This window comes from Petaurus breviceps, unplaced genomic scaffold (assembly GCF_028583685.1).
Source record: "Petaurus breviceps papuanus isolate PSGF00001 unplaced genomic scaffold, PetGlider_PUasm1.0 37, whole genome shotgun sequence".
Classification (NCBI taxonomy): domain Eukaryota; kingdom Metazoa; phylum Chordata; class Mammalia; order Diprotodontia; family Petauridae; genus Petaurus; species Petaurus breviceps.
In genome coordinates this window covers 12,744,390-12,771,515 of record NW_027186296.1, presented here as the reverse complement: position 1 = coordinate 12,771,515, position 27,126 = coordinate 12,744,390, and the positions used below count along the sequence as shown (strand labels likewise).

General features: G+C 36.1%; 1 long non-coding RNA gene across 2 annotated transcripts in view; it reads right to left on the bottom strand.

Moving 5' to 3' along the window:
- LOC138168952 (uncharacterized) overlaps positions 1–27,126 on the bottom strand; it is a 327,150-nt gene that overhangs the window by 219,750 nt on the left and 80,274 nt on the right. For both annotated transcript variants that reach the window (XR_011170239.1, XR_011170240.1), the window contains one exon: positions 22,572–22,675. This is a non-coding gene — a long non-coding RNA (uncharacterized lncRNA). The remainder of the gene's footprint in view (positions 1–22,571; positions 22,676–27,126) is intronic.

The window sequence follows — 27,126 nt, the reverse complement described above, 5'->3', positions numbered from 1 at the left end:
GAAGGAAGGAAGGAAGGAAGGAAGGAAGGAAGGAAGGAAGGAAGGAAAGAGAGAGAGAAGGAAAGAAAGAGAAAGAAGGAAAGAAAGTGAAAATAGTGTGCCTCACTATGTAGTCAGACAATATTAGTTTTAGCCCACCTTGTCATTAAATGTTCACCAATCAAGGTTAAGTTTCACTTGTCAGGGGAGTTCCCTGATTTGAGGTATTTCAAAGCCTCCCTTGGCATCTTAATAAATGGTTTTAATAATCATAATGGATTACTTACAATAGGGGCCAGTCTGGGATGGTAAGAGAAACAAGAGAAACCCCTGACCATCGATTTATGATTGACTAGCTTAATTAATAAATTGATTATTAATTACCTGTAAACTCTGTTTCTCAGTGGTTCTGTTCACTACAAAAAAAATTGCCAAGAAATCTTACAACCAGAAAACAAAGTGGAAATAGAAAGAATCCACCACTTACCTCCTAAAAGAAACACCAAAATTTAAATTCACAAGAATATCACATCCAATATTTAGAGCTCTCATGTCAAGGAAAAAATACTGAAAGGAATCAGAAGAAAAAATTCAAGTACCAAGAAACACAGTCAGGATAATATATGATAAGGTTGGCAGAAGAAATATAAACAATCTTAGATATGCAGATGATACCATTCAATGGCAGACAGTAAAGAATTAAGAAGCCTTTTCATGAGGGTGAAAGAGTGTAAAAGTTGGCTTGAAGATTAACATCAAAAAAAGCTAAGATCTTGGCAACTGGTTCATCACTTCCTGGCAAATAAAAGGAGAAGAAATGGAAACAGTTTCATATTTTATATCCTTGGACTCAGAGATCACTGCAGATTGCCAACTGCAGCCATGTAATTAAAAGAGGCTTGCTCTTTGGAAGGAAAGCATTGGCAAATCTGGACAACATACTAAAAAGCAGAAACATCACCTTGCCAGCAAAGGTCTATATAGTCAAAGCTATGGTTTTTCCACTAGCAATGTATGGCTGTGAGAGTTTGACTATGAGGAAACTGGAGTGCCACAGAACAAATGCTTTGGAATTGTGGTGCTGTAGAAGACTTTTGAGAGTCCCTTGGACAGCAAAGAGGTCAAATCAGTCAATATTTAAGAAATTAATTCATGGTATTCACTGGAAGGTAAAATACTGAAACTGAAGATACTTTGGCCATATAATAAGAAGACAGAACTCACCAGAAAAGACCCTGATATTTGAAAAGACTGAAGGCAAAAAAGAACAGGAAACAGTGGAGGATGAGATGGATAAATAGTGTCATGGAAACAAGTAACAGGAATTTCGACAGACTTTTAGAGATAATAGAGAAGGGCCTGGTGTGTTATGGCCCATGGGGTCACAAAAAGTTGGACACAACTGAATGACTGAACAACAAAATTACAAAAAAGTGGAAAGCTTGGAATATAACATTCCAGACAGCAAGAGGCCTAGCTCACTTTTGCAGCAAAACTGAGTATAATCCAGGGGCAGCCAGGTGGCTCAGCAAGTAAGAGCACCAGCTCCAGTATCAGGATGACCTGGGGATCAAATCTGGGCTCAGATACTCAGCCCCACACCCAGAAATAACTGGCCGTGTAACCTTGAGCAAGTTACTTAACCCCAATTGCTTAAAAAAAAAGAGTATAATGTTACTTGGGGGGAATGGATCTTTAATGAAATAGATATCTAAGGATTCCTGATGAAAATATCAGACCTGCATAAAAACTTTAACATAAAAACACAAGAGTCAAGAGAAGCATAAAAAAGGTAAAGAGGAATGAGAAATCATAAGGATGAACTGTTTATATTCTTATATGAGGAAATTATGTATGTATCTCTCAGAACTCTGTCATCATCAAGTGTCATAGAAAAAGTCTAATTGGATGGAAGACCTAGGATTGTTTCCATTTTGTTTTGATGACTTTAGAAGAAAAAGTAAAAGGTAGGGGAAGAATATACTGGGAAGTGAGAAAACAGAGAAAGAATGGGTAAGACCATCTCAAATAATTGGAGAGGGGCAATAGGCAATGCCTCAACTTCATCCTCATCTGAACTGGTCAAAGGAGAGTGAGTCGTATACAGAAATACTAAGGGAAAAGGAAGAATGAAGAGGAGGATATATTAAGGGTAAAATTAGTCAGAAGCAACTCTTAAAGAGTTGCTAAGAAAACTAAGAAGGAAAAGTATAAAAGAATAGTCTGAAGAGAAACACGCAATTAAGAATCACAACTATGAATGTTAAAGGGATGAACTCACCCATAAAGCAAGAGAGTGAATTAGAAACCAGAATTCAACAAAATGTCATTTATACTTGAAATAGAAAGATACAGTTATAATAAGAAGCTGGAGCAGAGTCTATTACATTTCAGCTGAATTTAAAAAGACAGGGGTAACAATCATGATCTTTAAACAATAGCAAAATGGACCTAATCTAAAGAAAAAACAGAAAATTGCATTTTTGTGGAAAGGAACCATAAACACTAAATTAGTATCAATACTAAGAATATATGTATATACACCAAATAGCATATCATTTAAATTATTTAAAAGAAAATTAAATAATGTACAGGGAGAAGTAGATAGTAAAAAGCATAATAGTAGGGACTTCAATTTACCACTCTCAGACCTAAATATATCTAACCCAATTAACTCCAATTAAAATAAACAAACAAAAAAGAAAGAAATGGAGAAACTGAAAAGAATCTTAGAAAAGTTAAATATGAGAAGCCTCTGGAGAATATTAAATGGGAATAGAAAGAAGTACACATACTCTCAACTGTGCATGGCATGGTCACAAAAAGAAAAAAACATGTATTAGGGTACAAAAACCTCACAAATAAATGAGGAAAAGACATCCTTTATAGATTATAATGCAATTTTTACATTCAATGAAGGGCCTTTGAAGCAAAGATTTAAAAACTGATCAAAATCTAAATAACCTAATCCTAAAGCATGGATGAGTCAAGGAACAAATTATAGAAAAAAATCAATAATTTCATTAAAGATAATGACAAAAATGAAATAACAGACCAAAATCTTTGAGATACATCCAAAGTAGTACTTAGGGGAAAATATATATCTTTAAAGACTTTCATCAATAGAAATCACAAATCAATGAGTTGGGCAAGCAACTAAGAAAGCTAGAAAATCAACAAATTTAAAAATGCCAATTGAATATTGAAATAGAAATCCTGAAAATTAAAAAATAGATTAACAAAATTGAAAAAAACTAGAGAATTAATAAATAAAACTCATTTTGGGGGGAAATGAGTGTTTGTTTTGGGAGTAGGTTCAGTAAACTAGATAAGACATTAGCTAACTTAATTTTTTTAACTAAAAAATTCAAATTAGCAGTATCAAAAATGAAAAAGATGAATTTACAACAAAGAATAAATAAAAGAAATTTCATCGAATTATACACTAAGAAAACTGATAATCTAAATAAAATGGTTGACTATTTTCATATACATATATATTGTCTAGAATAATAGAACAGGGAACAAAGGACTTAAATAGCCCTATCTTAGAAAAAGAAATTGAAAAAGTCATAAATGAACTCACAAAGAAAAAAAACCCTTGACCAGATGGAGTTATAAGTGAAATTTATCCAACATTTAAAGAACAATTTATTCCAATACTACATACCTTTTGAGGGGAAAATAGGAAAAGAAATCCTATGAAATTCCTTCTATGACACAAATATGGTATTGGTGCATAAATCAGAATGAGTCAAAACAGAGAAAGAAAACAATAGACCAATATCCCTCATTAATATTGACACAAAAATATAAATAAAATGCTAGCAAGAATACTATAGCAATATATCATAAATATTATTTACTATGACCAGGCTGGACTTATACCAGTAATAAAAGACTAGTTCAATATTAGGAAAACTATAAACACAATTTATAATAGTAATAGCAAAAACAACATAAAGTATTAATAGATGCAGAAAAAGCTTAAAACTGGATATAACACACATTCTTATTTAAAAAAAAAAAAACACTAGAAACCATAGGGGGAATGGAACTTTCTTTAATGTGATAAGTACGAACTGAAACCAACAGCCAAGATTATCTGTAATGGGGATAAACTAGGGGACTTTCTAATAATATTATGGGTAAAGCAAGGATGCTAATTATCATCAATACTATTTAATATAGTTCTAAAAATGATAGCTATAGCAATAAAGCAGAAAAAAAAAGAAATTTAGGGAATAAGCCTAAGTTAAAAAAATAATAATAATAATCACTTTTTGCAGATAATATAATGGTTTACTTAAAGAACCCTAGGGTATAAATTAAAAAAACTAATTGAATCAATTCACTTCACCAAAGGTTCAGGCTATAAAATGTACTCAAACAGATCATCAGTATTTCTGAATATTAACTTCAAAATCCAACAGAAAGAGAGAAATTTCATTTAAAATAACTATCCATAAAATAAAATTCTTGGGAATAAGACATACACAAGAACTGTATGAAAAAACTTACAAAACACTTTCTACACAAATAAAGATATATCTAAATAATTGGAGAAATATCAATTGCTCGTGAGTAGGCTGAGACTTGGGGATTTATTTGGGCCTCATGATGTCTTTTTTCCCCAGGAAACTTATCATTGGGAAACCTCATTATCCTGCAAGATTGAATCTGCCTAGTATTCACTTCTCATCAGTATTCTCTACCCCTCTTATTGGATCCTCTACCTGGTGGGCAGGGACATGAGCTCAAGGACTTTTATTTAAGAGTAAGGTTCAGCATAGTCTTCCACCCATTTCCCACCAGCTACACTGCTTTTGGGTTTCTCTGGATTTCTCCATCATGCCACTATACCACGTACCTCCCTTCTTCTCTCCCTCTCCTCACCCCTCTCCTTCTTCAGCTTCCTTTGTGTCTTGTCTTCCCTGTTATATTGTAACTTCATAAGGGAAGAGAATATCTTTTTTTTACTTGCATTTGCATGTCCAGTGCTTATCAAAATGCCAAGCACATAATAGGTGTTTGATAAATGTTTATTGACTGATTGACTGATTATTTAACAAAAACTGTTGGGAAAATTAGAAAGCAGTCTCACAGAAACTAGGTCTAGATCAGCATCTTATATCATATACCAAGACAAACTCCAAATAGGTATATGATTTTGATGATATTATAAACAAATTAGGGGAGCATAGAAGAAATCATCTATTAGATCTATGGCTAGGGAAAAAATTCATGACTAATCAAGAGATAAAAAGGTTCACAGGAAGTAAAATAGAAAATATTGATTGCATAAAATGTAAAAATTTATGCAAAAGCTAAACCAGTTCATTCAAATTAGAAGAGATGTAGGAAACTGGAAATGTATCTTTGGAACAAGTTTCTCTGATAAAGGTCTCATTTCTAAGATACATAGGAAACGAATTCAGATTCAAACCAGTTCAAATTTATAAGAATAAGAGTCATTCCCCAAGTGATAAATGGTCAAAGTATATGAATAGGCAGTTTTCAGAGGAAGAAATCAAATTTATCAATAGCCATATGAATAAATTTTCTAAATCACTAAGAATTAGAGAAATGCAAATTAAAATAATTATGAAGTACACCTCACACCTGTCAGATTGACAAAGGTGATCAAAAAAACAAAAATGACAAATGCTAGAAAGGCTGAGGGAAATCAAATGTTTTAATGTACTGTTGGTATTACTATGAACTGTCCCAGCCATTCTGAAAAGCATTTTGGAACTATGCTCAAAAAGCTGTTAAATTGTACATATCCTTTGACTCTGTAATACTGCTACTAGGTCTACACCACAAAGAGATGAAAAAGGGAAGTAATCATTTGTACAAACATATTTATAGTAGCACTTTTTGTGATGGCAAAGAATTAAAAAATAAGGGGGTACCCATAAACTAGGAAATTGTTGAACAACTTATGGTACATAAATGTAATGGAAAATTATTGTACTATAAGGAATAATGAAAGGGAGGGTTTCAGAGAAACCTAGGAAAACTTGTATGAACTGATGCAAAGTGAAGTGAGCAAATCTGGAAAAAAATTTATATAATAACAACAATATTGTAAAGACAAACAACTTTCAAAGACTTTTAGAAACTGATCAACATAAGGTGACCAACTACAACTCCAGAGGATTCATGATGAATCATGTTCCCTCCTTCAAGATAAAGAGGTGATAGACTCAGAATGCAATCTAAGGCATATGTGGGGTTTTTGTTTTGTTTTGTTTTGTAATGGTGGGACATGACTAATGCAGGAATTTAAATTCCTTGAATATACATGTTTGTCATGGGGGATTTTTTTCTTGTTTTCTCAATGGGTAGGGGATAAGGGATATGGGGGGGGGGGGTTCAGGCAAGGCTGGGAAATGAAAGAATTCAGGCTTGAAAATAAAATAAAATTTTTTTTAAATCAGTGAACAAAATTCTCCTAGAAAAGGCATGTATTGCAATAGCATAGTAGAAAAATAGCTACAAAATATCCCTCCCCACCCCCCCAGAAAAAAAAACTCTAGGACTCTCTCCCACAAGTACTCACAGAATCTCCAGAAGTACTAACAAATTTGGAGTATAATGCTAGTGAAGCATACACACAGCCAATACAACCCAAACTTAGAACTGCAGATCCTCATAGTCATTTCCACTCTGTGGAATCCTCACAAAGCTCTACTCTAAGCACAAATTTTCTGCTAGATGGGTTGTTCAGATAAACTTCAGGATGTATTCCTCTCCACAGCACAATTCTCAAATGCTAGGGCCACCTCTTTCAAAGCCATTATTATCCACATTTAACAGTTGAGGAGACAGAGGCAAATAGAGGTTAAGTAACTTGTCCATGGTCATGCATCTAGTAAGAATCTGAGGTAGTTTTTTTTAACTCAAGTCTTGCTGACTCCAGGCTTGGTGCTCTATTTACTGTGCTACCAAGTGGTCCTTACAAATGTTCTGGGCAGACAATACAATAGGTATTATCATCTCCATTTTACACTAAGGGAAAATTTAGGTCTAGAGAAATAATGAAATACCCGTGGTTACTTCTAAGTGTCAGAGACAGGATTTTAACTCAAGTGTGGTTGGTTTTGATTTCAAGTCCAGTATCTGATCCTCTATACCCTACTGCCTCTCATTTACATGCTCCTCCTTCTTCAATAATCCCATATATGACACCAACTTAATTGAGTCACTTCACCTCCAGGAGTCTGTTTTCCTCATCTGTCAAATGGAGATAATAATACCTTCTTTGTCTCAAAAGGTTTTTCCCCTTTAAGGATAAAATAAGAAAATAGATGTGAAAGTAATTTGAAAAAATTCAGGTATTATACAAATATGAAGAGGCAGCTTGGGGTAGTAGATGAAGAATCAACTATGGAGTGAGAAAGACCAAGATTCAAGTCCTATTACTGACATACTAGCTGAGTGAACCTGGATAGGTCACTTTTCCTAAGTGCCCCCAAGCAACTTAGGCTATATTGCAATACAGTTACTGATTGGGTAGAGGGGATTTGGCCTTTGAGAATCCCTTACAGCAATAACACCACAGGTCTGAACACAGAAAGATGATGACAATGCCTACTACTACCACTTCTGCTGTCATGTAGTACAGTGAAAGAATACCAACTATGGACTTAGGAGACCTGGGTTTGAATCCTGAATCTGACACTTATGACCTATGTGACTTCATATTTCCCCTCTCAGCCTTAGTTTCTTCATCCACAAAATGAAAAAATTGAACTAGATGGCTTCTAAGTAAGGTCACTTTTATCATCATCATTATCAATCATCATGTTTATTAATTATATGCCTAACTTAAATATTTGCCTCCAGAATTGATAATAGTTATTTAAAGTTGATAAATGACATATATTTTACATCCATTATCTTATCAAAGCCTCCCTGCAACTCTGATAAATATTATGTTTTATTCTCACTTTACAGATGGGGAAATTGAGGCTTCAAGAATTAAGTGATTTACTCTTGGCCATAGAGCTAATTAATGTCAGAGATGGGATTTGAATGTTCAGTTTCCTGAGTTCAGCACAACAATCTATCTACTATACCACTCTACCTATTAATCTGAGTATTCATTTCTTTATTATTATATACAGGTGCTCTGGAAACTGCAGGGACCTGTCAAAAATAGGAAATTACATTTTTTGAAAAATTAATTTTTGCTAATTACCTACATATACCATGTTCCTTCCAACTTAAAAAAAAAAAACTTTTAGCTGATTACTTACAAGTGAGGTTAGAAACTCCTAAGGAAAGGGTCAAATTCCATGAATCATCTGAGTGATGATTAGGCATTGCATGTAAAGAGCAAACAGGACTCATTAAAATGGAATCTACTATAACGACTTTCATTCTAGTAAGGTCCCAGGAGTAGGATTACTTTTCCTAATATATATATCTTTTAGTTCCAAATTCTTTCCCTCCCTCTCTTCACTACCACCTCATTTAGAAGGCAAGAAATTTGATATAGGTTACACATGCACAGTCATACAAAACATATTTCCATATTTGTCATGTTGCAAAAAAAAACAGACCCCCCAAAAATTTTAAAAACAAGAAAAATAAATAAAGTTTTAAAAATATGCTTCAGTCTGCATTCAGACTCCATCTGCTCTTTTTGCAGAGGTGGATTGCATTTTTCCATCATAAGTCCTTTGCAATTGTCTCAGATCATTGTATTGCTGGGAATATAGGCAATATAGGCCTTCTTTCAGGAAAAGTCTCATAGATTCTATTTTAATTTACTTTCTAAATCTAATAATTCCATCCAATTTTCTTCTTTGATTTCTTGAAATATGGTGACCAAGTTTTTGTTTCATCACAATTTTTCAGGAAAGTGATTCTTAAATTCTGTATCCATGTCTTGTTTTCTAGATTAATTGTTTTTCACATTAAAAATCTCATAAGTTCTTCCATATTTTCAGGATTTAACTTTTTCTCCAATGTTTTTGTTTATTATTGAATTTTCTAAATTCTATTTTCTCCATTCTACTTTTCAGGGTCTCTAATACTGTATCAAGGTTTTCTAATTTCTATTGTAAGCTCTTTTTTCTCCCTCCAGGTTTTCCTAAACGGCTTTAATTTGATTCCTTACCTCTTCCTTGATGTCTTTTAGTAGACCTTGAGATTTTCTTGCAACCAATATATTCTCTTTCCTATTTTCCTACTTGCAATTATTGCTGGGTATTCACTTCTGGACTTTTATCTGGGTTTCTCTCAACACAGATTTCTTCATCATATTTGAGGTTTTCCTGCATTTGCTTGATTCGTCAGTTTTTCCACCAGGAATGAATGTTCCCCATTTCCTTCTCTCCCACTGCATTTCTTCTGAACTCCTTTTGGTTCTATAGTTGCAATAGTTGTTACTACAAGTCCCCTCATTGATGGGCTGGTGATGATTTTAGCTACTGCCTTTTACCCTCTGGAGTGACTCAGAGTGAACTGGACAACCCATAGAGTAATCCTTTGTTGTTTTATTGTTCTTCTGGAGGTCTACTTTTCTGTGAGATCTTTTTGTTCATCAGTTTTTCTTTTAGTTGCATGTCCAATTCATTGAACTGTTAATTCTCTGTTTTGTTGCTATAGGCATTTAGTGGCATAAAATTTCTCCCAAGTACTGCTTTGGTTGCATCCTATACATTTTGGTAGACCAAATCATTGTAATTTTTTTAAATGAAATTATTTATTGTTTCTATGATTTGTTCTTTGACTCACTCATTCTTTAGGACTAGATCATTTAGTTTCCAATTAATTTTTATCTATGCTTCTACAGTCCTTCCCTGAATGTAATTTTATTGTATTATAGTCTGAAAAGAGTGCATTTAATATTTCTGCTTTCTTGCATTGTCAGGTTTTGTGCCCTAACATATGGTCACTTTTTATGAAGGTACCATGTACAGTTGAGAAAATATATACTACTTTCTATTCTCATTCAATTTTCTCCAAAGGTCTATTATATCTAATATTTCTAAGATAGTATTCATCTCCTTAACTTCTTTCTTATTTATTCTATGGTTAGATTTGTCTAGCTCTGAAGGGTAACGTTGAGGTACTCCACTATTGTAGTTTTCCTACTTCCTCCTATAATTCATTTAACTTTTCCTTTAAGAATTTAAAGGTGGAAGGGGTGCAATGCCATTTGGTGAATTTATGTTTAGTACTGCTTTTATTTCATTGTCTATCACACCTTTTAGCAAGATGTAATTTTCCTGTTTATTTCTTTAAATTAGCTTTATTTTTGCTTTAGCTTTGTTTGAGATCATGATTGCTACCCCTGCATTTTTTACTTCAGGTGAAACATAATACATTCTGTTCCAGGACTTTATTTTACCTCTTTGTGTGTCTCTCTGTTTCAAGTGTGTGTTTCTTGTAAACAACATGTTGTTGGATTCTGGTATCTAACCCATTCTCCTATCTAACTCTGTTTTATGAATGAGTTCATTCCACTCACATTCCCAGTTATGATTATCAATGCTCATTTCCCTCCATCCTATTTTCTTCTGTTTATCTTCTCTCTCTTTTTATCCTGTTAATCCTCTAAAGTCTTCTTTCCTTCTGACCCCTGCCTTCCTTTATCCACTCTCTCTTTTCACCTCCTGTTTCTCTTATCTTTTTCCTTTCCAACTTCCCTGTTGGGTAAAATAGATTTTTATACCCAGTTGAGTGTCTTGTGTGTGTGTGTGTGTGTGTGTATGCATTTTCCTCTTTGAACCAAGTTAGAAGAGAATGAGCTTCAAGCATTGCCCACCTCACCCCCACACATACACACACACACACCATTTTCCCCTCCACTGTAAAAGATCTTTCTTGCACACCTCTTTTATATGAGACCATTTTCTCCATTCTTCTACCTTCCTCCTTCTCTAAGAAAGCCTTCTTTCTTGCCTGTCCATTTTTTTTTACTTCATCCCAAATAGCTCTAATACTGATAAAGTTCTTAGAAATTTTGCATATTCTTGTATATTCTATATCATGATCATGACTTTCAAGTAGTGTAATAATTCTTTAATTATCTCTCCTCTATTTTCCAGGTCAGTTGTTTTTCCAATAAGATATTTTACATTTTCTTCTTTTTTTTTTTTCATTCTTTTATCTTTGTTTTATTGTTTCTTGATGTCTCATGGAGTCATTAGCTTCCACTTGACCAATACCAGTTTTTAAGGAATTATTTTCTGCAGCTCAGCAGAAGTCTGGCAGATATTACAGGGCAGGCAAGGACTCAAGTTCAGTATAAGCAGATAAAGTAGGGAAGAGCAGATCTAGCCAGGGTCTACATTCAGGAGTCAGCAAAATCTGTATCTAGCTGATAAATTCTGAATTTAAAGTAGAGACTGTTTTCTCTCTGCACTGTGTCATACTCTTTTCAGAGAGTGGGCAGCCCTGAAACATATGTATTGTTTTTGTTCATCCTTTGTTTTTAAAAAGGATCAATGACATCACAATGTTGGGGTAATAAAATAATAAATGATGAGTAATGTCTTGACTTCCTCATGAATTGAATATGCACACACATATATGTATTTATAGAGTAAGTGGTTAAGGAATATTTGTTTAATGAATAAGTGAATTAATTTTTTAAAATTGGAGGGAGTGGTATTGTTTGTCTTTCATTTCAAAGAGGACCAAAGACACCTCAGGGTTATGTCTTAAGTGTGAAATTAATTTAAGTGAAACAGAGTTGCACAAAGTCATCAACCTCACTCTCTCTTCTAGAGTCATGGAAGTCCAGTGGCAAGACAAAAGTCACAATGACTAGCAATGGATACAGTGAGATAGATAGATACATACATACATACATACATACAGGATACAGTGGATGACCTTGGCAACTTCAATATCTGATCAATCTCTAAGCACTCCACAGCACCTGCTTCAGCCACCTCCATGGTCTTTGGAACAAATTGTTCTCATCTGCCCTTTCTTCCAGGGGAAGTGTTCATATCCTAGACAAGTCCCTAACTCACCAACAGGTTTGAGGCTTGTCAGTTACCTTCAACCTGGTTGAACCCCATCTGACAAGAAGGTTTTACTAGGGTGTTGCCACTGCACACGCTAAAGCTTCTTGAAGTCATAGGTAAGAGTTGGGTGACAGGAGAACACTAAAGGCAGATAAGCAGCCCTGAAAAGGGCTTGGCAAGCCCTGACACCAGATATGCTAATCCTCCCTGAAGACCCATACATCTCTATGAGGTTTCATATGTAAAAGGCTAAAAACTATCTGGTAATTCATCAAATAGACCAAAAACAAATTCTAGGGAACAGAGGATTTAGAAAAGGGTAAAATGATGGTTCTATCTCTAGAAAATGATGAGAATTTGATTACCCGTGTGATCTTGATCCTGGGAAATACATATCAAGAAATATCAAGGAATTGGGGACATAATATCAGACAAATGCAAAATAATTAACTCAAATTTATGTAATATTTATAAAGCATTTTACATGTATTGGGTCATTTGACCCTTATAGTAACCCTGTGATGTAGATAACACAACGATTATTATTCCCATCTTCAAAATGAAGAAACCTCATAAAGTTTAAATATCACACAGCATCAGGGGAAGGATTCCAACCTCCTCTGATTCTGAATTCAGTGTCCACTTCATAACATAATACTAAGGAGTTAGGGAAATTGGTAAGCAGGAGCAAACAAAAGTCTAGTGAAGGTAGGGATGATAGCTATGACTCCAGGTCAATATATGAGAAACATGAAATAGCTGCAACCTTTAATGGATTGTCATTTATATTCTTAATGGTGGATATGCCCCAAGGCTCTATCCTGGGCCATCTTCTCTCCTCTTTGTAGAATTTTCCTCCTCATGATTTCCTCAGTTACCATGGATTCTATTATCATCTCTATACAAATGACTCCCAAAGCATCCAACCTTAATCTGTCTCCTAAACTCTACTCCCATATTACCACCTGCCTGCTAGTCCTTACTACGTGGATATCCTATGCACATCTGAAATTGAAATACATCCAACATAGAACTCTTTATCTCCCCCCACCAAAACATGTTCCTTCTCTAAACTTAACCTTCTATGTTGAAGGTCTCATCATCACTCCTATTGTTCAGATTCACAGCTTCAGTCACTTCAACTCTTCCTTCCCCCTCACCCTTCATAGACCACTACCAAGACTTGTCAATTCTGTCTTCACAATGTCCCTCATATCTATCTCTCTACACACAGTGTCATTATCCTAGTTCAGACCCATTTCACCTCCCATATGGATTATTTTAATAGTCTCCTAATTGGTCACCCAAATTCTAATCCATTCCCCTTTTGAATCACCTTCCACATAACTGCCAAAGTATATAAGTTTGGATGTGTCATTCTCCTACTCAAGAATCTTCATTGGATCCCTATTGTCACTAAAATGAAATTTAAACTCCTAATATAAAGTCTTCTCACCATTTTAGTTCCCACCTGTTTTTCCAAACATCTCCCATTACTCACTTCGTGTACTCAACATTACAGTCAAACTGACCCATTTGCTGATCCCTGAACTTATTACTCTCTCTTTTACCTTTATACCTTCATATAGGCTTACTGCCCTTCCTAGAATGCACTCTCTGGATATAGTTTGTGAAGATTTTTAAAGACTAACCTTCAAAGTTTGTGTTCTATCCTAGAGGATGAATTCCCAGAGGAACCAATGACAGTTCTTAAACAGGAGAGTGGCATAGTCACTGCACTTTCAGAAGATCATTCATCCTAGGTAAAGGATAATTGAACACAGTGGTTCACTTCTTTAGCTGTATGCTGAAATAGCCTGTTTCTGTTGCAGTAGATAACTTGTTAATGATCGTATATTTATGTATAAATACTAATGTATCATAGCTACTAAAAGCAATTCCATTTTAAAGGACTTTTGAAAATCACATCATGAAGTAAAACTGGACCTACAGTATCATAAAAGGGACATCCAAAGAGGTCTTGAGGGATAAAACCAATGAGGCAAATGTTGTTGTGCAGTTGTTTTAATCATAACCCCCTCTTTACAACCCTGTTTGGGGTTTTCTTGGAAATTATTGAAGTGGTTTGCCATTTCCTTCTCCAGCTCATCTGAGGGGTGAGGAAACAGAGGCAAACAGGGTTAAGTGACTTGCCCAGGATTACACAGCTAGTAAGTGTCTGAAGGCAGATTTGAATTCAGGTCTTCCTGACTCCAGACCTGGTATGTCACCTACTGTGCCACCTAGCTGCCGTGAAGCAAATATAACATGATAGAATTTAATATCAATAAATGTAAGGTCTTACACTTTGGTTAAAAAAAATAGAGAGTACAACGTGCAAAATATATATGCACATATATACATATACAATAGTTCATGGAGAAAAAACAACTTGGGGGATTAGCAAACTGCAAGCTTAATATATAGTATGACATGACAACCAAAAAAGCTAATTCTCTCTTAGGCTGCATGATATCCAAGATAAGGAAGTTGATGGTTCCACTATACCAGTTTGCCCTGCTCAAACCCACATCTAGAGTATTTGTCCAGTTCTTGGCACCTCATTTTAGAAAGTACTTTGGTGAACTAGAGAGAGTCCTGAGGAGGGTGACCAGGATTATGAAAAGTCTCAAAATCACACCATATAATAATTAATTGATAATATGAGGATGTTTAGTCTGAAGGGAAAAAAAACTCAGGCGGGTAGGATGGGTGAGGAGAAGGGAGAGTAAATACAATGGCTATTTTCAAGTATTTAAAGTACTGACATATGGGTAGGACCAGGAGAACATTGTACACAGTAACAGCAACATTGTTCAATGATCAACTATGAATGATATAGTTCTTTTTCAGCAATACAATGATCCAAGACAATTCCAAAGAACTCACGATGAGAAATGCTATCCACATGCAGAGAAAGAACTGATGGAGTCTGAATGCAGATCAATGCTTACTATTTTCACTTTATTTTTGTAGGTTTTCTTTTGGTCTATTTCTTCTTTGACAAGATAACTAATATGGAAATATGTTACACATATATAATCTATATTAAATGATTTAACATCTTAGGGAAAATTGTTATTGCATGTAACTGGAAGAAATAAAATACTATTTTTAAAAATGAAGTGCTGACATATGGCCCAGAGAATCATAGATTTTGAGCTAAAAGAGACCTTGTGAGAGGGATTAGACTCATTCCGCTCAGCCCCAAAGGGCAGAACAAGTGAAAGTCACAGATAAGTGAATTTAGGCTGAATATCACCTGGTGAGGAAAACCTCTTAATAGTCAGAGCTATTCTATTTACACACAAATGACCTGACTCAGACAAATCTCATTAGATTATAAACTCCTTGAGGGTAGGAGCTGTCTTTTGCCTCTTTTTGTATCCCCAGAACTCAGCATAAGTGTCTGCCACTTAATAAAGGTTTATTGATTGGTTGTTTAATTGATACTGTAAAAGAGAAACCTACTCAGGTACAAATTCGACCAATAGATCCTGAGTTCTTATCATACTCTGAAATTCTATGCTTCTCCATAGCGCCTCCATTCCTGACTTTGCCTAACTTATAATTATAACAACCCGGGAAAACCTATAAATCCTAGGTGGGACTGTGGCCAGCTAACTCCTTGCTAGGAATTGCTACCATCCACAGCACACAGTTTAGCATTTGATCAAATTCAGTTTGATAACTTTATGCTACACAGTCTCGGGAGTTCCCATTTTTTTTTAAGTCCAGAGATTTCTTTGCATAAAACTTATCTCCATAAAGTCTGTGTTACCATTTCAGGGGATGGGACCATACTTTGCATTCCTTTGTGTTTCCCCCAGTGGCTAGCACAGTGCTACACACCTATCAACCACTCTCCAAATGCATATCAAAGTAAATTAACTTAAATAGTAGAGAAAAAAGGGTCAGTGAGCTTTTTGCCCCATCATGTTAATAGACAGATCATCTTTGCTGCAACCATTTTCACTGTTGATTGCACAAGAGGCTGAAAATTGTCTCTGCTGAGGCAGATCCTTCTCTAATTAGGGAACAGCAGGGAGCTGGTAGAAATGTTTGGTGGGTATCCCAGTTGTTCATTCATTCATTCAACAATATTTCTTGAATATCTACCCAAGGTATTGAGCCAGGTCCTCAAAGAAACACAAAGCTAGACAAGACCAGACTTGGTCTTGCCCTCAGGGAATCTAGTAGAAAAGACAGGATCATTTTATAATTTGTCATCCATTGTAGATATATGTGTATAGGAGTATATGGGGTTCCTAATTCCTCTGTAGTAGGGCAAGTGGGTGTTACACTGGATAGAGTGCTGGGCCTGGGGTCGGGAAGACTTATCTTCCTGAGTTCAAATCTGGCCTCAGACACTTACTATGTGACCCTGGGCAAGTCTTTTAACCCTATTTGCCACAGTTTTTTCATCTCTAAAATGAACTGGAAAAGGAAATAGCAAACCACTCCAGTATCTCTTGCCAAGAAAACTCCAAATGGGGTCACAAAGAGTCAGATATGACTAAAAAAATTCTTGTTTTTTCAATCTTATTCTTTTCAATTGCTTCCTAATTGATCTTTCTATAACACTAAAAGGTGGTAGTGGTGATGGTAGTTGCTCAGACTCTTTGTGACCCCATCTGGGATTTTCTTGTTGGATATACTGAAGTTGTTTGCCATTTCTTTCTCCAGTTCATTTTACAGATGAGGAAACTGAGGCAAACAGGGTCTAGTGACTTGCCTAGGGTCACACAGTTATAAGTAGCTGAGGCTGGACTTGATCTCAGGTCTTCCTGACTACAAGACGGGTGCTCTATCCACTGTAACACCTAGCTGCCCATCACTAAAAGCACATAGGACTAAAGAGATCCAGAGAGTCTCTTTCGTGATGCCTTTAGGCAACTGGTGCAGTGAAAATAAACCTGGTGCTATAAACATAAGTCCTGAATATAAATCCTGCCATTGATACTCACTAGCTGAGTATGCATTCCAGGAGAAGTCCCTGAACTGCACCTTTTTTCATCTAAAAAGTGAGATTGGAAAAGCTTGTATAATCTACCTCACAGAGATGTTGTAAGAAAAGTACCTTCTAAACCTTATACTGCTGAATGAATGCAAGGTATTATTCCACCATTTCTGTCAATGACACCACTATTTTCTTAGTCCTCTAGACACAGAATTTTAAAAATTATCTTTCACTTCTTCCAGAAAGGAACAAGGACAGGAGATCAATTCTCCAAGCTTCATCTTATGATCTCTTACTTGCCAAATTGAATGGTGTTTTCTCAATGCTCATAATATTTTGCTTCTCTGCAGGATTTGGCACTATTGACTCTTGAGTACTGTCTCCTCTCTGGGTTTTCCTGACTCTGCCTTCTCTTGGTTCTCCACCTACATATCTGACCACTCCTTTTGAGTCTCCTTTGCTGGATCTACATTCATGTGATGCCCATTAATTGTGATGGTCCCCCAAGGCTTATTAGTTCCTAAGCCTTCTTCCCTATAACCTCTCACTCCTTGATCTCATAAACTCCCATGCGTTAAATTGTCATCTCTATGCAAATGAATTCCAATATAGCATCACCAACTGCCTATGGGCAGTTGCCAATTGCCTATTTCTGACTGGATCTCCCATAAGTATCTCTGTAGAGGACCACAGGCCAGTGGAACTCTGACCCCGATGGCTGAATAAGCCCTCTCAGCTGAAAAGCCTGCTACCAGGCCTGGATCAGTTCCCCATCCCCCAGGAAGGAGCTCAAACACACAGGTGTGAGGATTATGTCCTCAAGATAAATATGGTTTATACCCAAGGCCTGGGAACAAAGAATTGTGCAATGTCCTCAGGGGAAAACAATTAGGAAGTGTCCTATAAAAGCTTTTTGAAGGATAATAAAATTGGTTCTCTATTTTCCACCATTCCTGGAGTCCCATCTCTTTTAATGCACCCTCTTGCAACCTCCGGGTAAGTGATTCTTTCTCAGCTCTGCTCCAGGATGACAGGGCTCCCCACATATCTCAAATTCAACATGTACAAAATAGAATTTTCTATCTGTCTCCCAAAATCTTTCTCTCTTCTGACTTTCCCTATTGTTATTGAAGGTACCACCATCTTCCCTGTCAGTCAAGTTCCCAACTTCAACAACTCATTCTCACCTACACATGACTTTCAGAAGGCAGCCAGGGCAAAGGCATAGAGATGGGATATACAGGGTTTTATGTGAACAACAGCAAGTAGGCCAGAGTAGTTGAATCACAAAGTACACAGAGGACAATAAAGTATAAGAAGACTGGAAAGGTAGAAAGGGACCAGGTTGTTAAAGGTTTAAGTGCCAAACAGATGACTTTCTGTTTGATCTTGGAGGTTATTGGGAATTACAAGGTGGGGAGGTAACATGTCATGCACTTCAGGAAAATCACCAGAGAGGAGATAGCACAAGGGCACTAAATATTTTGGTGGAAAGGAAAAAAAGGAACCAGAGCACAAGTTAGTAGGTGAAAACTAAGGACCATCCTTAAGACAGACGCAGTATGTAACCTACAAATCAAATTACTTGGCTTTTCAATGGGGTGGGGCTAGGGAGATGGGAAGGAGGGAAGGAGAGAATTTGGGACTTAAATATTTTTTTAAATGAATGTTAAGGTTGTTTTTACAAATAATTGGGGGGAAATAAAATATTGAATTTTTTTAAAAGACAGATGTAGTACCCCAGAGTAAACTACACTGTCAAGTCACATCTGAACTACTGCATTCAGTTCTGGGTACCTCATTTTAGGATCTTTGACTTGGGGGAGAGAAAAGTCACATTATGAAGAAGAGGAGAAAGAACATTAAAAGAGAAAGGCTTGGGGCAGCTAGGTGGCACAGTGAATAGAGCACCAGCCCTGGAGTCAGGAGGACCTGAGTTCAAATCTGGCCTCAGACACTTAACACAAAAACTAGCCATGTGACCTTGGGCAAATCACTTAGCCCTAATTGCCCTCCAAAAAGCAAAACAAAAAAAAAAAGGCTTTAGGGAAAACAGAAGACAAACTTTACCCTTCATATTTTTGCCAGGACTTGTCCTCTGGAAAAATTAAAAAGGCAAGTTCTCATTTCACACTCCCTGAACTGGTCAGATGGTTATCTTATTGATCAGATTTCTAAAAATGTCCATCAATATCTAATTCTTGCCAGCTATGAGCTCTGAAGTTCATTGGGTAATGTAAAGGGAAAAGTCAAGGATAAAGACAAAGGGAGAGAAGTGAGCTTAAGAAGATATACCTTTTGATTTAAGATGACTTCAAAAGACTCATGATGGAAAATGCTATCCGCATCCAGAAAAAGAACTATGGAGTCGAAATGCAGGTCAAGGCATGCTATTTGCTATTTTTTTGTTTGTTTGTTTGTTTCCTATTTCTTGTAGTTCCTCCAACTGGTCCTAATTCTTCTTTACAACATGACTAATATGAAAACATGTTTAATATGAATGTATATGTACAGCCTATATCAGATTGCATGCCATCTTGGGGAGGAGGAAGGGAGGGAGAGAATTTAGAACTCATCTTATGTAAGTGAATGTTGGAAACTGAAAATTACTTGATTAATTAGTTTTTTTTTAAGACATACCTTTTGTCATTATGTGAATCTAAGACTAGAGTTTTCATGGATTCATTTGATCATCTAGGTCAGCTATCTGATAAACTATGTCCCTGATATAAACATCTTCCAAACCTTCTAACCTTCTCTCCCCACTGTCACAGAAGCCCCGAGTAGCAAGGGCTCCCAGGAGCCATCAAACCCAACTTATACCTGAACAAGAATCTCTTCAACAACATCCCAAACTAGCAGTAGTCTAGGCTTGACTCGAAGGTCCCCATTGAGGAGGAGTCCTCTGAAGGAGGAACCATTGTGCTTTGGTATTTATAGTTCTAATACTTAGGCAACTTTTTCTTATATCAAGCCCAATTCTTCTCTTGGCACTCCCATTCATTGCTCCCAGTTCCCATCTCTTTGGTCAAGTGGAACAAATCTGATCCCTAATTTATTTGAAAACCTTTAAAATGCTTGGAGACAGAGATCATGTCCCCATGTCCTCATTTTCAGGCTAAATAGCCCCAATTCATAGGATCTATAGATTTAGAAAGGAAAGGCACTTTAGAGGTCATCAGGTCCAATCGTCTCATTTTATATATAAGATGAAGTGACTTGCTCAGTGACTCAGAGCTATTAAGGGTCTGAAGTGGGATATAATTTCCTGATTCCAAGTCCAATGTCCTGTCCACCTATATCATGCTGAGTTCCTTCAACCATTCCTCATGTCACATGATTTCAAGTGCTTTTACCATTCTGGTAATATTCCTCAAGTCCTATCTGTCCTTCAAAAGAGGATTTAGCCAAGGACTATGTAAATAAGATCTCCTCAGTACCCAGATAGAATTGGGACCCCTTCTATTTTCACCAAGAAAATAAGGAAATGGTTGGGGTGGCCAGGTGGCTCAGCAAGTAAGAGCACCGGCCCCAGAGTCAGGATGACCTGGGGATCAAATCTGGGCTCAGATACTTAGCACCACACCCAGAAATAACTGGCCATGTAACCTTGAGCAAGTTACTTAACCCCGATTGCTTTAAAAAAAAAAAGAAAAAGAAAAGAAGGAAATGGTGAAGCTGTGTGACTTCATTTTGCCTGTCAAGAGGTTAGCTCCGACATAAATTTCCAAAAAGAAGTGGATAGATGAAGGAAATGAATTAACGAAGGCCATTGATGGCTTTGATCTGTTCAGGTCTTGGAATTTTGACTTTTGAGAGGCAGTGAACATTGGCCTTCCTTCTCTTTAGTCTGGAACTCAAGAAGCCTGGACTCTACTTCACTGCTTATGATCCATTTTGAGGTGCTGTGCAAAAGATAGATCAGATCTCAGAACCTGATCTTCCTTCCTCACCTTGTTGATTTTTCAATTTGTTTCTTAGAAACTATTTGTGCTTACCCAAAAGGAGAGTCTTTGAATGACTTGTAGGTTTAGGAAAAGCAGACAATGATACCCCAAGGACAAAGGGTGAATGGAAGAAATGAGTCATCTTTTGAGTATTTGTGAAATGAATAAAAAAGATTCCCAGGTTCACTGTTCCCAATGCCACCTTTACCAGACCAAATTGTTCTTCTGACCTCACTCAGGTACCTCCCACTGGTACCACCTGCAATTGGGTTTATGGACCTTAAGAGTCCACAAGCTGTTTTCCCCTCAACACAATGGGGTGTTCATTCCATCTGGCTCATTCTTACCTGAGCACTGAGCCATGAGATCTTCCAACCTTCTTCCTGATGGGAATTCACTGTTTATTAGTTACAAATTTGCTGTATTTCTTGCACCATGAGCACCTACTCTTCTAATTACTCCCCTATCACCAGCACCCAGTATGTGTCCCTTCATTATGTGGTCCTCCCTTCCCCACCAAAATTCAAAATCTTTCTTCTACTCTCCATTTCTGAAAAACCTTTAGGTAAAAAATCAATTTATACTGAAAGAAGTAATTTTTCTACCTGAACCACCACATTATACTCTTGGTAAAAGGGGGAAAAGTATCATACAAAAGATGCCATTCTTTGCTTTATTGTCTAACATATTAAAAGCTTCTTAAAATCAGCAATTGAGTCTTAATTCAATTCCATTCATGTCAACAAAAATGTGTTACATTACCTGCTACAGGTATTGCACTGTCTGCCTAGGTACTAGAGATGAAAACATAAATTAAGGCACAGTCCCTATCCTTAGGAAAGGTAGGATGTCAATAATCAGAGATAGGGGAGAATTCAAAGGATAACCAACATTGGAAAGACATGGAGATGGGAAAGGTTCAGGATGAAACCAAAGAACAAGTATTTACATATGTGCATGGCATGTAGAGGGCATGGGCATGGTATACAGCAAGGTTGGGAAGCCAAGTTAGATCCAGATACTGGAAGACTGTGGTCTTTTTTGTGTTGTACCAGGTCTTGTTCCTTCTTATATATTTCAATTCTGGAACAAAGTAAGTACTCATTGAATATTTGTTCAGGGAACTCCTAGGTATACATACGAATCAAGGACAACTCAGTACATGCCTGTTTTGATGTACTCTTTGGAGTCAGTACCTTCAAATCCACAGCTCCAAGGATCCACCCAAAGACCATTTGCCTACTTAAGCAAGATTACATATGAAATCAGGGGGAAAGGGGACAAAGAATAGTGAAATAAATGAAATTGATCACTCCTATATGCAAAGGGGTACTATTCTTCCACAGATTTCCCATGCCATTGTAGCATGGGAATGCCTTTGGAAGAGTTGATTTCAGAGCCTGCTTCAGACATTTACTTATCTGTGTGACCCTGAGCAAATCAATAAACTTCTCTCAGCCTCAGTTTCCTCATTTCTAAAATGGGTATATTAATAACACCTACCTCACAGGGTTATTGTGAGGGATAAAATGAGAATAAAAGATGTAAAATGAAATAAATGAATAAATCAAATTAAATAAAAATATGTAAAACACTATATAAATGATAGTTATCATCATCATTATATTAGAGAGAAACTATAAGACCCTTACTAGGTGTATGACCCTGAACAAGTCACTTAACCCTGCTTACCTCAGTTTCCTCTTCTGTAAAAAGAGCTGGAGAAGAAAATGGCAAACCACTCCAGTATCTTTGCCAAGAAAACACCAAATGAGGTCATGAGGAGCTGGACAAGACTAAAAAAAAAAAAGATTGAACAATAATTCATCCCCAAATATTCTATAACCAACAAGCAAGTAATAAGCAACTATAGTATACCAAGCACTGTGACTACAAAGAGAAAAATGAAACAATCTCTACCTCAAGGAGTTTATATTCTATTGGAAAAAGATGTGTACATATATAAATACATGGTAATTTGGGAAGGTACACTGGCAAGGAGGGGTGGGAAGGATGAGAAAAGGCTTAACATAAAAGGTGGCATTTGAAATTTTTGAAAGAAACAAGGGATTTCAAGAGGCAAAGGCAAGGAGGGATTATAAAGGATTTTAAGAGGCAAATTCCAAGCATGGGAAATAGCCAGAGCAAAAAAGCAGAGACAAGGAGTAGAACATTTTATCAGAAGAACAGCAAGAAGAACAGTCTCACTGGGCCAAAAAATGTGGGGAAGGGAATAATATATAGCAAGGAAAGAAAACTAGGATAGAGCCAGGTCGTAAAGTGTTTGAAATATCAAATGGAGGGGTTTGTTTATATTTGAAACTAAAGGATAGGAAGTGATTGGAATTTATTGAATAGCAGTGTAAATAGCCAGACCTGTGCTTTGTAGGAAAATCACTTTAGCAGCTTTGAGGAGGCTGAATTGGAGAGGGGAGGAACCTGAGTGAGAGAGACTAATTGGCAGGCTATTGTATATAACAGATGATGAGGACCTGAACTAGGATGGTGCTTGTATGAAAAAGGGATTGGATGCCAAGAGATGTTAAAGAGGTTAAAAATAATAAAATTTAGCTGCCAGTTGGGTATGTAGAGTGAGGGCAAGTGTAAAATCAAATATAATGCTATAGATACAAACCTGAAGTTCAGGGTGGCTTTAATATTGGGAAAACTAAAAACATTATTAAGAATATTAATAACAAGAACAAAGACAACTATGTCAGATTGAGAGAAGGCTTTTTCATATAATATCTGTATCAGTGAAAAAACACTAGAAAATGTAGAAATAAATGGACCTTTTTTAAACAGTAAATAGCATATATCTAAAACCAAGAACCATGCTTATATGTAATGGAAATAAAGGGTAAAGTGAGGATATCCATCATCATCATTTCAATTTGATATAGAGTTAGGAATGTTAATTATAGTGATAAAAATAAATTGACAGAATAGGCATAAGCAAAAGAGAAACAAAATTATCACTTTTGTATGTCATATGATGGTATACTTGAACTCTAGAGTCAAATAAAAACTAATTGAAACAATCAGTGACTCTGGCAAAGTTGCATGATATAAAATAAATCCACACAAATTATCAGCTTTTTAAATGAAATGAAATTTTGAAATTAAAAAAGGAAGGAAAAAAGAAAAAGAAAATCCATTTAAAATAACTACAGAATGTATGGGTACTGTATGAAACCAACTATAAAAACACTTCATGCAAATAAAGACAGACGACAGACCTAAATAATTGGAAAAATAGTAATTGCTTGTGGGTGAGGCAAGACAGTATAATAAAAAAAAAATACTGACTAAATTAATTTACTTAATTCAGTGCCATATCAATTAAACGAATAAAGTATTACTTTTATAAAACTAGGAAAAAATTAAAACAAAATTCATCTGGAAAGACAAAATGTCAAAAATCTCAAGTGAAATAATAAAGAGAAAAAGTGGGCAGGAATAAACTACCAATATCACATCTCAAACTATACTACAAAGATATAATCATGGGAAAACTTAGATATTGGTTTAAAAATAGAGAGGTTGAACACTATAACAAATTAAATATATAATCTACTAAAGTAAACAAACATAGTAGCATAGTGTTCAATAAACCCAACAATTCCAGCTACTGGGGTCAGGACTCACTATTTGACAAAAATTACTTGGAAAACTATACAGCAGTCTGACAAACTAAGTTTAAATCAACACTTCACACCAAGATAAGCTCCAAATGGATGCATGACCTAGATATGAAAGATCATTATCATTTTTTTTAATAGAGGAGTAAGGAAGAAATAGCCTTTCAGTTCTATGGATAGAGGAAGAGTTTATGATAAAACAAAAGATAGAGAAGATCTGAGAGAAATTATTATTGTCCTATTATAGTAATAACTAATTATTAAATTAGGATTAAGGTTTTTTTCTCTCTATTTCTCCATTCAAGAACCAGCCAGTCAGTCTCTGAAGGACATGGCTGATAGATGCAACTGCCCAAAACCTCTTGGAACATGCTCCTCAATCTTGGGCAGAATCCCACCCAGCTAGAAGAACTTACTTTTGTTTAGAGTATAAAGAAAATCTAATCTAGATGTATTCCAGCCCCAGAGCATTAAGACCATGTCCTTAGGGGCGGCTAGGTGGCGCAGTGAGTAGAGCGTTGGCCCTGCAGTCAGGAGGACCTGAGTTCAAATTCAGCCTCATACACTTAACACAAAATAACTAGCCGTGTGACCTTGGGCAAGTCACTTAACTCCATTTGCCCTCCAATAAAGCAAAAAAATAAAAAAAGACCACATCCTTACATTCCTCCAATGGAGTATAGGGAGACCCAGCTCATGAGGTAGAAAACCAAGTGTGGTCTGGGTAGAGACAGATTCCTTTGTCCAGATTGCTGGAGGTGGCCGAGTCTCATGATCAAACCATGTTCTCAACAGGAGGAGCTGAAGGCTTTCAGCCCACCTCCTCATTTGAAAGTCTTCCCCCTTATTAATTTTTCACCAGTTAGGGGTTATTTCCACCTGCCAGAGGCATCCCCTTTTCCAAGGGTATTTAAGCATTCAGTGATCTCCATGGTTTTGTCTTTGGTTACCAAGAGAAAACACTGACCATCAATTTATTGATTATTTGCTAGCCTAATTAAGAAATTAATTATTAATTACCTAGAAACTCTGTCTCTTGGATTATTCATTCATCTCAGCTCATAGAAGATAAAATGATCAATTTTGATTAAATAAAATTAAAAAGGGTTTCACAAACAAATCCAGTTCCGCTAAGATTAAAAAGGAAATAGTTAACTGGGGGGGGGGGGGAGCTTGCAGCAAGATCGATCAAAATTTCATTTCTTAAAACATATAAAAAATTGATTCAAATTTATAAAAAATAAGAGCAATTCTCCAATTGCCAAATAGTCAAAGGACATGAATAGGCAGTTCTCAAGAAATTCAAGCTATCTATAGTCCTATAAAAATGCTCCAAATCACAAGTAATTAGATAAATGCAAATGAAGGCAACTCTGAGCAGACTGGCAAAGTTGTCAATAAAGGAAAATAAATGTTGGAAGGAAGAACATTGATATTCTATTGGTGGGGCTGTGACCTGGTACTAACATTCTAGAAACAATTTATAATACCAAAGACAATACTTTTTGAACCAATGATACAACTACCAGGTCTATATCCCCAAAGAGCTCAAAGAAAGAGGGTAAGGATCCATTATATGCAAATATATTTATGGTAACTCTTTTCATAACAGCAAAATTAGAAACTAAGGGGTTGATCATCAATTGGAGAATTGCTACAACAAATTATGGCATATAAATATAATGGAATACTACTATACTATAAGAAACTATGAAGGATATGGTTAGACCATTCTGAAAAGACTCATATGAATTGATACAAAGTAAAGTGAACAGAAACAGAACCATCTTTACAATAACTATGTTGTAAAGATAAACAAGTTGAAAAGACTTAAGAACTCTGATCAATGAAATGATCAATCACAATGCCAGAGGACTTATGATGAAGAACACTCCTCACCTCCTGACAAAGAGGTTATAGACTATCCTGCAGAATGAGACACAGTTTTGGACATGGCCAATATGGGAATTAGCTTTGATTGACTACGTATATTTGTTATAAGGATTTTGGACTGTTTTCCAGACATACCTGTATCCGATGACCAGGTTGGCTTTTCCAAACCTCTTTATCTCCACTTCAAATTCCCTATGGCTTCCCTTCCCCCACACTCTTAGTTGAGAACTTTAATTTCATACTTCACTAAAAAAACTCAAGCCATTCTCTAAGCTCCTTCTTCTCTCCTCCTTCTCATCTCCCATCACAAAGATGTCTTCTGCCTCCTTCGTTTTTCTCACATGAAGAGGTGATCCTTCTCCTTGCCAAAGCTAACCTCTCTACGTGCATATGTGATACTATTTTATACTGTCTTCTCCAATATACTGTCTTCTCCTTCATCCCCACTCTCTCATCTCTTTTTGTTGACTTCTTTATTCCACTCTTATTAACTTCTTAATTCCTCTCTTGGCAAGTCCTAAGCTGCCTCAATGCTTCATGCCTCAAACCAGAATCTCTTGGTGGTCAGTGACCTATCTTTACCTTCCGTGGTAAAACTCGAGAAATCCATGTTTCTGACAAGTATGAATCCTTTTGACAAGTTTATGAAACTCCTTTTATATGGTATCCCCAAAATTTATCATAGTTTCAAGCTGTCAGAGCTTAATACAGCT